Raw genomic sequence first — 9,514 nt, 5'->3', positions numbered from 1 at the left:
TGTGCAAGGCCTAGCGCGTGGAATGTGAGTAAAATGCCCATTTATAACTAGCCCCCAAACCAGCTGTGCAGCCTGTGGCCATTCACTGGGAGCTACAGCACAGAAGGGACACGCAAAGGTCACTCCACCATCCGCAAGGTTAAAACGGGCCAGACTGGCCACCGCATGGCAGTTTTCCACCGGCCAGCCGCACGGTGCCTGAGGCTAACGTCCTCCTCGGGTGCCGACGTCTATACTCGGGGGTAGGCAGTTCCACACAGTGGCCACGTTCTGGCCTCAGAGATGCCAGCATGGGGCACGTCTGTGGCGAAGGGCAGACAAAGCCGTCCTCGAGGGGCCAGTCTGTGGAATCGCGAGTGGTGTGCGCCTCAAGTTCTCAGAGGCCGTGTGCTCCCCTCTCTCTCTGACAGCCTGTGATGGACCCCTGTGATGGACCCCTGTGACGGCACGGGCTCCGGCCCCCACTGCGAGGCAGTTCCTTATTCTCTTTATCCCAAGGATCCTACCCCAGGGCCACACACTTTAAAGACAGGGGCCTGTCCGGGGAGGCTTTAAAACTTTTTAAAATTTTGGTACTCAGTGGCCAATTCTTTTTATTCACCACTGCATATCCAGAATCTAGCATGATCTCCGATACATGCAGCAAGCTCTCAGTAACTATCTGCTAACTGAATGAATGAATGAATGAATGAATGAATGAATGAATATCTGAGGGCAGTTCCAGAGGTGGACGATGGGCCAGGGAGCGGGCTGCTGTGCAAGAGCCTGCGGGATATAAAAAGTACTAGCGGCGGCAGGTTGAAGGTCACTGACCACGTGCTCTCTGAGCCCTGGGTCTTTGGCGGACCGGACAGGTGAGGGGAAGTGGTCATGCCAAGCACTGTGACTCGCCGTGGCACCCGGCCTGGAGCACCAGGGGCACAGTTCTCCCGAACTACCGATAGTGTCGACTCACACCACGACAGGCTCTTAGATGAGCTGGTCTCTGAGCTGGGACTCCCATGGGCTGACTGTGCAAACAAGCCCGGGTTCCCAGAGCTCTGGCATCGCCACGATACGCAAGGACATGCTCACGGGTTCCTGACTACTTTAGAAAGCCTCCTGAAAGATGTACGGACGGCTACTGGTGAAGGTGGAGACAAGGAAAGGCACAATTCTTCTACCCATAACAAGATTTCAGTCTAGCTACAAAAGGACCAACGGTTTCTTACCTCCTAGGACTCTAGTCAGAGGAAGCCCATAATATAGTTTTAAGGGATATTTCTCTGGGTTACATTCTTGGAAAAGATGCCACTTTGCTTAATGAAAAGAAAAATACAATACACCCACAGAAACAATGATATCTCGTTTCTAAAAGCCTGGAGTCTAAGTTATAGAAAAAGGAATACAAATTTCAAACTTATTATAAATTATGAGCTTTCATAGCATAAAGTCATCTAAACCTTACACGTCAATTTTAAAAGGTGAAACAGCCACTCGAATTGCATTAATATCATTTTAGAGTGGTATAAAATATTTTAAACAACTTGGATGTAAAATACATGAATTTTGCCACTATCAGGCATCTAATAATTCCATTGAACCACTGCAATGATTAATGTTAGGCATGAATCATGTCTGTAAGAATTACTTCTGGTATAAAAACAGTCTGGGTCATTATATAAAGATTTCAAGATGGATACAAATATTTATAGGTATATTACAATCCAGAATTACTGGAGGAAAATTAGAAAACTGTTCTCTAAGCTAAAACCTGAAATTACATTTTTCTCTCAAAAAAATAGCTAGAGTTTATAAACATTCGCTTATTCAACACTGGATACAAATATTTATAGGTATATTACAATCCAGCATTACTGGAGGAAAATTAGAAAACTGTTTTCTAAGCTAAAACCTGAAATTACATTTTATTTACTGTCATTCCTCTCTGCCCACATCCATCCATCCATCCATCCATCCATAAATATTTACTGTCATTCCTCTCTGCCCGGCCCTGTGTTAGCCTTTGGGATTCAGTGGTGAAGGAGACAATTTTCGTAACTGCAAGGAAACTGGGTCCCCACCATCTCCCCCCAGCCCCTTCCACATACACAAGCCAAGCAAAGATCTGTCCCAGAGCATTCCTGAAGGATGGTCACTTAGCTCTTGCTGTGTGCTGTCATGAGACTGTGTTTAAAGTGTCCGGCACAGTGCCCACTCCTCCTTGCCTGTCCCCACCGAACCCCAAGGGCTTGACAGTCAGGAATTTTGTACCAGCTCCGCATAGCTACTGGCCGTCCAACCTCGCGAAGCTCATGTCAACACTCTGAACCCGAGTCTGCTCCGAGAACTCTGGTTGGGAGGCGCCTTTGGTTCACAGGGAATGAGATGACTGGGCAGTTCTGACAATGGGCAGGGCCACTACCTCACAAGGGGCCTGTTCCATCAGGTGGAACTCTCAAGTCAGAGAGTTCTCCTCTATGTAGAGCTGAAATTGTCCCTCCGTGAACTCAATCATAGGTCTTTGTCCTGCATGTGGCAGTAACACAAAACCTGTCTACCGTCTCTTTTACACGATAATCCCTCAGCTATGAAAGACATTTCACGTTTTCCCCACATCTCTAAAATAACAAGTGCCTTTTAATGTCAATCCATCCCGCGATCCCGGGACCTTTGTATAAGATTGCTAACCTGCCTCGGTGAGCTCTTTAGCCAACATTTCCATTTCAAATGCAGTGCCCGAAATATAACGTAATAACATTCGAGTTTGTGGTGTGACCCGCCAGTATGAAACGAGCCTCTGGTGACACAACGTAAGACTCTATGGTTGACTTGGAGTAGAAAAGACGACTGAACGTGTCAAAACCAAACGGAAATACTCTGTGAACCACACTCATTTAAAACTGCACAACGGGGAGGCAGGGCCGCACAGTGGAGTACCACTGAGGCCAGAAGACCCAGATGGGTTCAGATTCCAGCCATTTCCATGGATTAGACGTTAGCCTCCATGCTTCAGACTCCTATAAATGGAGAGTGTGATGGTTCCTACCTTATAGGATTGATACAAAGAACTGAATGAGTTACAAGACGTAAAGCATTTAGAAGAGGCACACAGTAGTTACAACAAATTATTACCAAATAGAGTAGGCAGCTTGTTTAAGTGATTATTTACTTAGGTGATGATCTAAACACCTCCTGCCTGCTGTGCATGCACAAATGATATGAAAACAATAACTTTTAGTTACTTCTTTTGTAACTAATACTGAGACACTAATAGATAAAAGTCAATTGACACTTTCTGAGATTCAAAGGATGTGAGATCTCTCGAGAGACGGACCGAACTGTAGTAATATAGAGGAAGCGAAGGAGTAAACACAATAAACAGGAAGTAAACACTAAAACAGCCTGCTGATTTCAATTGTACTACGAATGCATAATTTTCAGCATTTCATTTGCTGTTAAGAGTATGTTCTCTTTGTTTATTGGCTTGATTTTATGCATACTTTTTAAACCTCATCGGAAAAATCATAATCTAATGCTAATCAACTTTCTGTCGTGTCTGCTGTGACAAGTGACCCTTACACTAAATGACTCTGCTCCAGTGCTCATTGAGTTCTAAAAATAAATGCTACCACGTGGTATCTGTTTCACACAGCTGAGCGAGCCAGCACGGATGTGCAGTGACCATGAGGTTTCACACACACTTGTAGAGAGCTCACTAGAAATGTTAAGAGTGGCTAAATAAACCAAATAAATTACCTGTGCATCTCTTTCTAGTTAAAAAAAAAAAAAGTGCTACTTTCTTTACAAACTTCCATGAGAAGTTTTAAAAACGTCAATACAATAATTTCTTTAAAATGATGACTCATTTGTTTAAGATTTAGCCTTTCATGAAACAGTAAAGAAAACAGTCATTTGAACAGCAGGCTTTGAAACCCTAACATATATCGTGTGATTGTGATGACTTTCAAATCATTAAAAAGCTCTTCTTTAGCAAATAACTTCTCCTCACAAAGAGTGGTTGCAATTCATTCATTACAGAATGGTTGCCTTCCCCATGACACTTACGAATGTGAGTCGAAAGTGAGAATAAATCTTCACTACACCTCTGAGAGACGAGCAGGATGAAATATTTTCTCAAGATAAAGTTCATCTACGTTCTCCTCCAAAATTCCCGAACTTTTAGGAATTTGTAACATACTGTCAACAGAATACTGCATGACACAGAAGTGCCCTGGGTCAAACATCAGGTCTGGGACGCTTCCCAGGAGGGCACCAGTGTGACCAAGGGGACATCAATTCTGCAGTTTAATCTAAGAAGAACATGTCACATATAGCAAAAAGATGTGGTACAGATGAAAATGTTAAAGTGAGAATAACACTCAAAACACCATGCGGATATCAGCAAACTTAAAAAAAAAAACAAAACGAACAGTCAAAAAATGAACAAAAAGATTAAGAATATACTACAAATTTTGCAATCATGGAAAATGCCACAGTAGAAATTAAACTACAAGTAAATTAATGATGAACGTTAACCTAAAGGTTTATAACATGCCAAATGGCAGTCCGGGATTGTCCATTACTCCCCATCACATCACATCGCTGTCACCTAATATCACAGAACATGCTTTGAGGGCCAGGTTTTGTTGTCACAGTTGTTGTCTATTGCAGAAGACACTTGCAAAACCCTAAACTCAAACCTTGGTCAAAATAGCCCAATCTAAGATAATTAAAAAGTATATATGCATGTATGAGTGTGAATATATATTTAATGGATCATATCGATTTATTTCAGCTTCCCGAGACCTGGAAGACAGGAACCCAGCTGTGCTGTGTGACCAGTAGAAACGGTGTGATAATAGACAGGCAGTGTTTTAAGCCATAAAGTTTGTGGTAATTATGAAGCAATAGAAAACTAAGACACTACCATGAACATGAGACTTGCTAACTCCAGGGACGGGAGCCCAGGCTGGCTCTTGGCATATCAGCAAACCCTTTGACATCCCCTCCCCTGGAAGCTCCGCTGGCCTCAGTGACCCACTCATGACCTCCAGCAGAGCGCTGCTGAACAACGTGCCAGGGCTGGTCAGCTGCCTTTGGCTTTCTAGAACTCTCAACCGAGAATCCACTTTACTAGAGAGCTTGGCGTCGGGTTTTCAGAAGCTCTGCTTTTCCACTTCCTGTTTACTAATTATAGGTTTTCTATTTACTATTGTCCCTTGTGAATCTACCATCCTTAGGGACTTCCAGGAGAGGAGGAGTGGCTGCAGCGAAACAGAATTTGACCATTCCTAGACTCCCCAGCCATCACACCATCATACAACACTATTAACCTTGGACATGAACTAGCCAAAATGAAAATGACAGCCTCGACAATAGCCACCGCAAACCAGGAAGGTGAGATGTTTTAGTATTTGAAGACAGGATCATCAATTACTGGTTAAACACATTTCTCGTGTTCCCTTCTATACCCTGGAAAGTCCTACCAAACGGATTTGCTGTAAAACTCGAACCAACAATCGGCCTAACACTTTAGTCTCTACATTTCTAGCCCAACAAATTTCAGAAATGTTTGGTTAATTGAAGAAATTTCTTGAAAATCTGTCAATAAAAACTCTTCTCATGCCTAAGATAAACTTTCACCTCGTTAATTAAACCAGCAAATACTTATTATGGAGAAGGTAACAGGAGGTTGAAAGATGGGACACAGGCCCTATGCTCAAGGAGGCTATAACAGACATCAGTACTTAAATACATATTAGGCAGAATATAAGTAACTTCTGTAAGAAAGGCTCGAGGAGAGACGGCAGGCAGGAGCAAGTCCAAGAGAGATCTGTACAAAGGATTTGAATAACTCTCCCGACCACCTCTCCCAAGCTTCTCAGTCCCCGTACCTTTATCTATCTGACACTCTACACCTTGTCTTCACCCGAAATTATTCCATCCTTCAAATCGTCAACGTTAGAACTCTCTTCAGACTGGACTCCAGATCCCTGTTGCGGGGAAAACCCTTGTCATCCCTCCTGCATGAGCCTCCACCGGGAGAGAGGACTACTGGTCACTCCCCAGGGAGATCAGTGGTTCATCTGATTGGTCGCCCTACCCCACCTTCACCTGGGAGGAAGGAAAAAGCAACATTTGGCCTGACGCCTCCAACAGTTGATCAGAAGCTCTATATTTAGTGGGTTTTGGATCCTATTGAATCATTACTAAGCTGTCGCTCACCACTTATGTTTCATTCTGAAAATCTGAGAATTAAGAGGGGGAAGACGGATGAGTTATTGATACCCCAAATATCCAACAATCCCTTTATCTTTCTGTCCAACATTCCCCATGAACCATGAACCCTGGATCAATCTAGTTGTTGTTCTCTGTCCCCAGCTTAAAGAAAATGCTATAGGCCTAAGAATTAAGACTATGACTAACCTTGATCTCCAGTCTCTGGGAGATGCTACACTCTTCACTACCTAGTAAATCTTCTGCAGGCCCCTATTGAGTTTCAATTCCAATTTTGTATAGAAGCTACTCCAGACTCTCCTAAACTCTTACTCATAGCAGAAGGCCTTGTCTCCGATTTCACTGAAAAAATAGTAGTATTTGGGTTTGAAGGCTATGAACTTCCTGCCCACACCTGCTTCTGGAAACTCTGTCTCCTGTTCAATGCCGACCCCTGACCCTGGGTTCTGGCTCTCCGCCCTTCGGCGTACTCGGCAATCACGCTCCATCAGTCAGTCACTCCCTGTCTCTCCTGAAGCTTCGACTTTTGATTCTAACAAGTCTTTCCTCTCTCCACACAGACACGCTCAAAACCCATTTCGAAAACGAAGCAGAAGAAACGATAAAACTATGACTCTCTCAACAAACCCGAACACTCTTCTAGCTACACTTCTAAGGGCCAAGCTTTTAGGAGAAGTGACCTCCGCTGGCCCCCTCTGCCTTTCCGCTCTGCATCTCAGTGGAGCCAGACGCATGCCAGCCCTTCACCGGTGTGATCGAACGGCCTCCGAGTTAACTACTGCCACAAATGCTTTTCATGTCTTCTTCGTCTTGACTTATCGACAGCATGTGACGTTTAACAACTTCCGTCCTGAAACCCTTCCACTGGCTTTTGTAACAGCCGTGCCTCCTGATGCTCCTTCTATACTTCAGAATGCTCTGTCTTTATTGGTCAAACCTTAAATTTTAACATTTTCCCAGGATTCTATTCTTGGCTTTCCTCTTCTCAAACTGAACTCTCCCTGGGGAGGGGGAGGGGAAGGAGGACAAGGAAGCATATTTACACCATGAATTATCATCCCACATGCCCATGAATCAATAAGACTAAATCTGAACTCATTTGCTTCCTCCCCCACCCCAGCTCGCCTCTATCGTGGCAATGCTCTGTATTTGTTTGTCCGTCTGTTTTCAACTGCCCTGTGGGGATAGACACAACACACTGCTGGCCGGAGTGGTGGCCTCCTAGAGCAGGGACTGGGAGCGTGGATGGGGGCAACTACATAGCAAGAACAATACATCTTAAGGGACCGAAGGAATACATGGCTATAGAAACAACCCCAGATGAACTTCGCTGAACTATACTGTGCATATCTTTATTTATGATGTTTATCTATCCATCCATCCATCCATCCATCCACCCATCCATCTGTCCATCCATCCATCTCCGAATCTCTCTTGTGCTTAGCACAAGCACCTTGTACATGGTACTCAACCCACAGGGTATTCAACTCATATTTTTTTAATCAAAGAAGTAGAAGAAGTATGAGATATCTGAGATAAGCTTCGAAGAACTGGTAGAATTTCAACAGCTACAGATGGAGGAGGAATCGTTTAAGTCAGAGGAAATGGGAAAAGCCCAGGCACAGACAAAAATACTCGACTGATAGGGTATGTAAAGGCAAATAATGATCAGTAACACCAGAACGCTGATGTGTGGTTTTATAAGACTTTAAGACTGAGCTGCAGATGCGATCTGACAAGCAATGGCGAGCCAGGGACGTATTTTAAGCAATGGCATTTGCAATTGGAAAAGAATTAACTGGAACCAGGGACACTTCTTAAACAGCTACCAAAAGAATTACCTAAGTGAGAAGAAATGAAAGGCCCGAACTACAGCAACTAGAGTAAAAGTAGAAGAGAAGGAGAAAATATTACTTTGGAGATTGAAGATAAAAACCGAGCTTTTCGAATATTCGAGAACAAGGGAGTCCGTCGAAGTCGTAAATTTAAAGGAAGTGAAAAATTCAAACCACTAAAATTAAAAGGCCTAAAAAGGAAAAATAAATATTTAAAAAAAAATACATTTAACACATTGGTTTATGGACCCGAACAATCGCGAACAGTGTTGGGTACTCGAGCTCACAGTGTTCTCGTCAAGCTGGTTGTGCTGGTGAGAACTCCAACGAGCACGGGCTGACACACAGGGGTGAGTGAAGAGGACACTCTGTGTGTGCGCAGGAAAGATCATTCTACGAGTTCTGAGGAGGGAGTGAGCAGAATATAACCATACCGTGAAGCTGTTGTTAGCATTTTTTGTGCTTGCTTCAGCTACACTGGCATCTGAGAGGTCAACTTCATCAAATATCAGAGACTGTTAATGAAAAAGAACACAAACATATTAAATAAAAACTGAACTCAATGCTCCTCAATATTTATTTTATTTTATTTTTTTACTATTAGGTCATGACTATGTGGGTATGTCAGGAATTAGGAAAAGACAATGAGGAAAAATTTAAAGTAGTGATACTTTGTGAGTAAAACCACAAAGTATGAGTAACACATAAATCCCAAACTGAAAATGACTTTAAAGAGCTTTAGAACACGGTTTCAAAGCAAAATGCTCTGTGCACCTAGGAGCATAATCCATGGGGAACCTACTAAGTGTCACACACACGCACACACGCACACGGGACAATATCTCTAAACCTTGTAACAGCTTTGCCAGGAAGGCAGAGGAGACATCATTGTCTCCACATTTGCTAAATGAGAAATGAAAAGAACTAGTCCAGGCTCAGGTCATGGAATTTTCTGGACTTTATCTTCCTCATCTATAAATGTGTTCAAATGAGACGGTGAATCCGCTCTGCGAATATAAGATGAATGTTTCTTTTATACTCTTAAAAGTGGTTTTCATCAAAAATTTTTCAGTGGTTAAAACCTCCACAGAAATGGAATCTTTAAAAATATACAATTTGGAAGTTAGAATATTCTAGTAAATAAATGTATCCTTCCCACTTTTAGTCACTTGGTTGTTGTTCATACTCGTTCAATGTTCTTCCAGCAAGGCGGGAAGAACAAGTCTCCTCTAGAAGTGTCAAAAAAGGGGGCCCCTTCCCTGACAGCCTCCACCGCCCCCCCCAAGATCTCCAGGGGGTGTGTTTCAATCCAACCAATCCGACTGGAAGACTCGTTCCCCGACTCGAGAGAATTTACAGTCTAGCACAGGTGATGAAACAGACACAGCTAATGTTAATGTGAGACAGACGATATATTAAAGGTGGAAGAGATGCCACAAAATGCTACGGACAGCCACAGA

The 9,514-nt window shown here is 43.3% G+C and overlaps 1 protein-coding gene across 2 annotated transcripts in view; it reads right to left on the bottom strand.

Annotated features, from left to right (window-relative positions):
* The window catches only part of DGKH (diacylglycerol kinase eta), a 92,196-nt gene that overhangs the window by 81,420 nt on the left and 1,262 nt on the right, over nt 1-9,514 (bottom strand). For both annotated transcript variants that reach the window (XM_006914951.3, XM_006914950.3), the window contains exon 2: nt 8,489-8,569. The gene's annotated coding sequence lies outside the window, so the exon portion shown is untranslated. The remainder of the gene's footprint in view (nt 1-8,488; nt 8,570-9,514) is intronic.

This window comes from Pteropus alecto, unplaced genomic scaffold, assembly GCF_000325575.1.
Source record: "Pteropus alecto unplaced genomic scaffold, ASM32557v1 scaffold35, whole genome shotgun sequence".
NCBI lineage: Eukaryota > Metazoa > Chordata > Mammalia > Chiroptera > Pteropodidae > Pteropus > Pteropus alecto.
The sequence above is the reverse complement of the archived record's forward strand: the minus strand, read 5'-3'. Positions and strand labels throughout refer to the sequence as shown.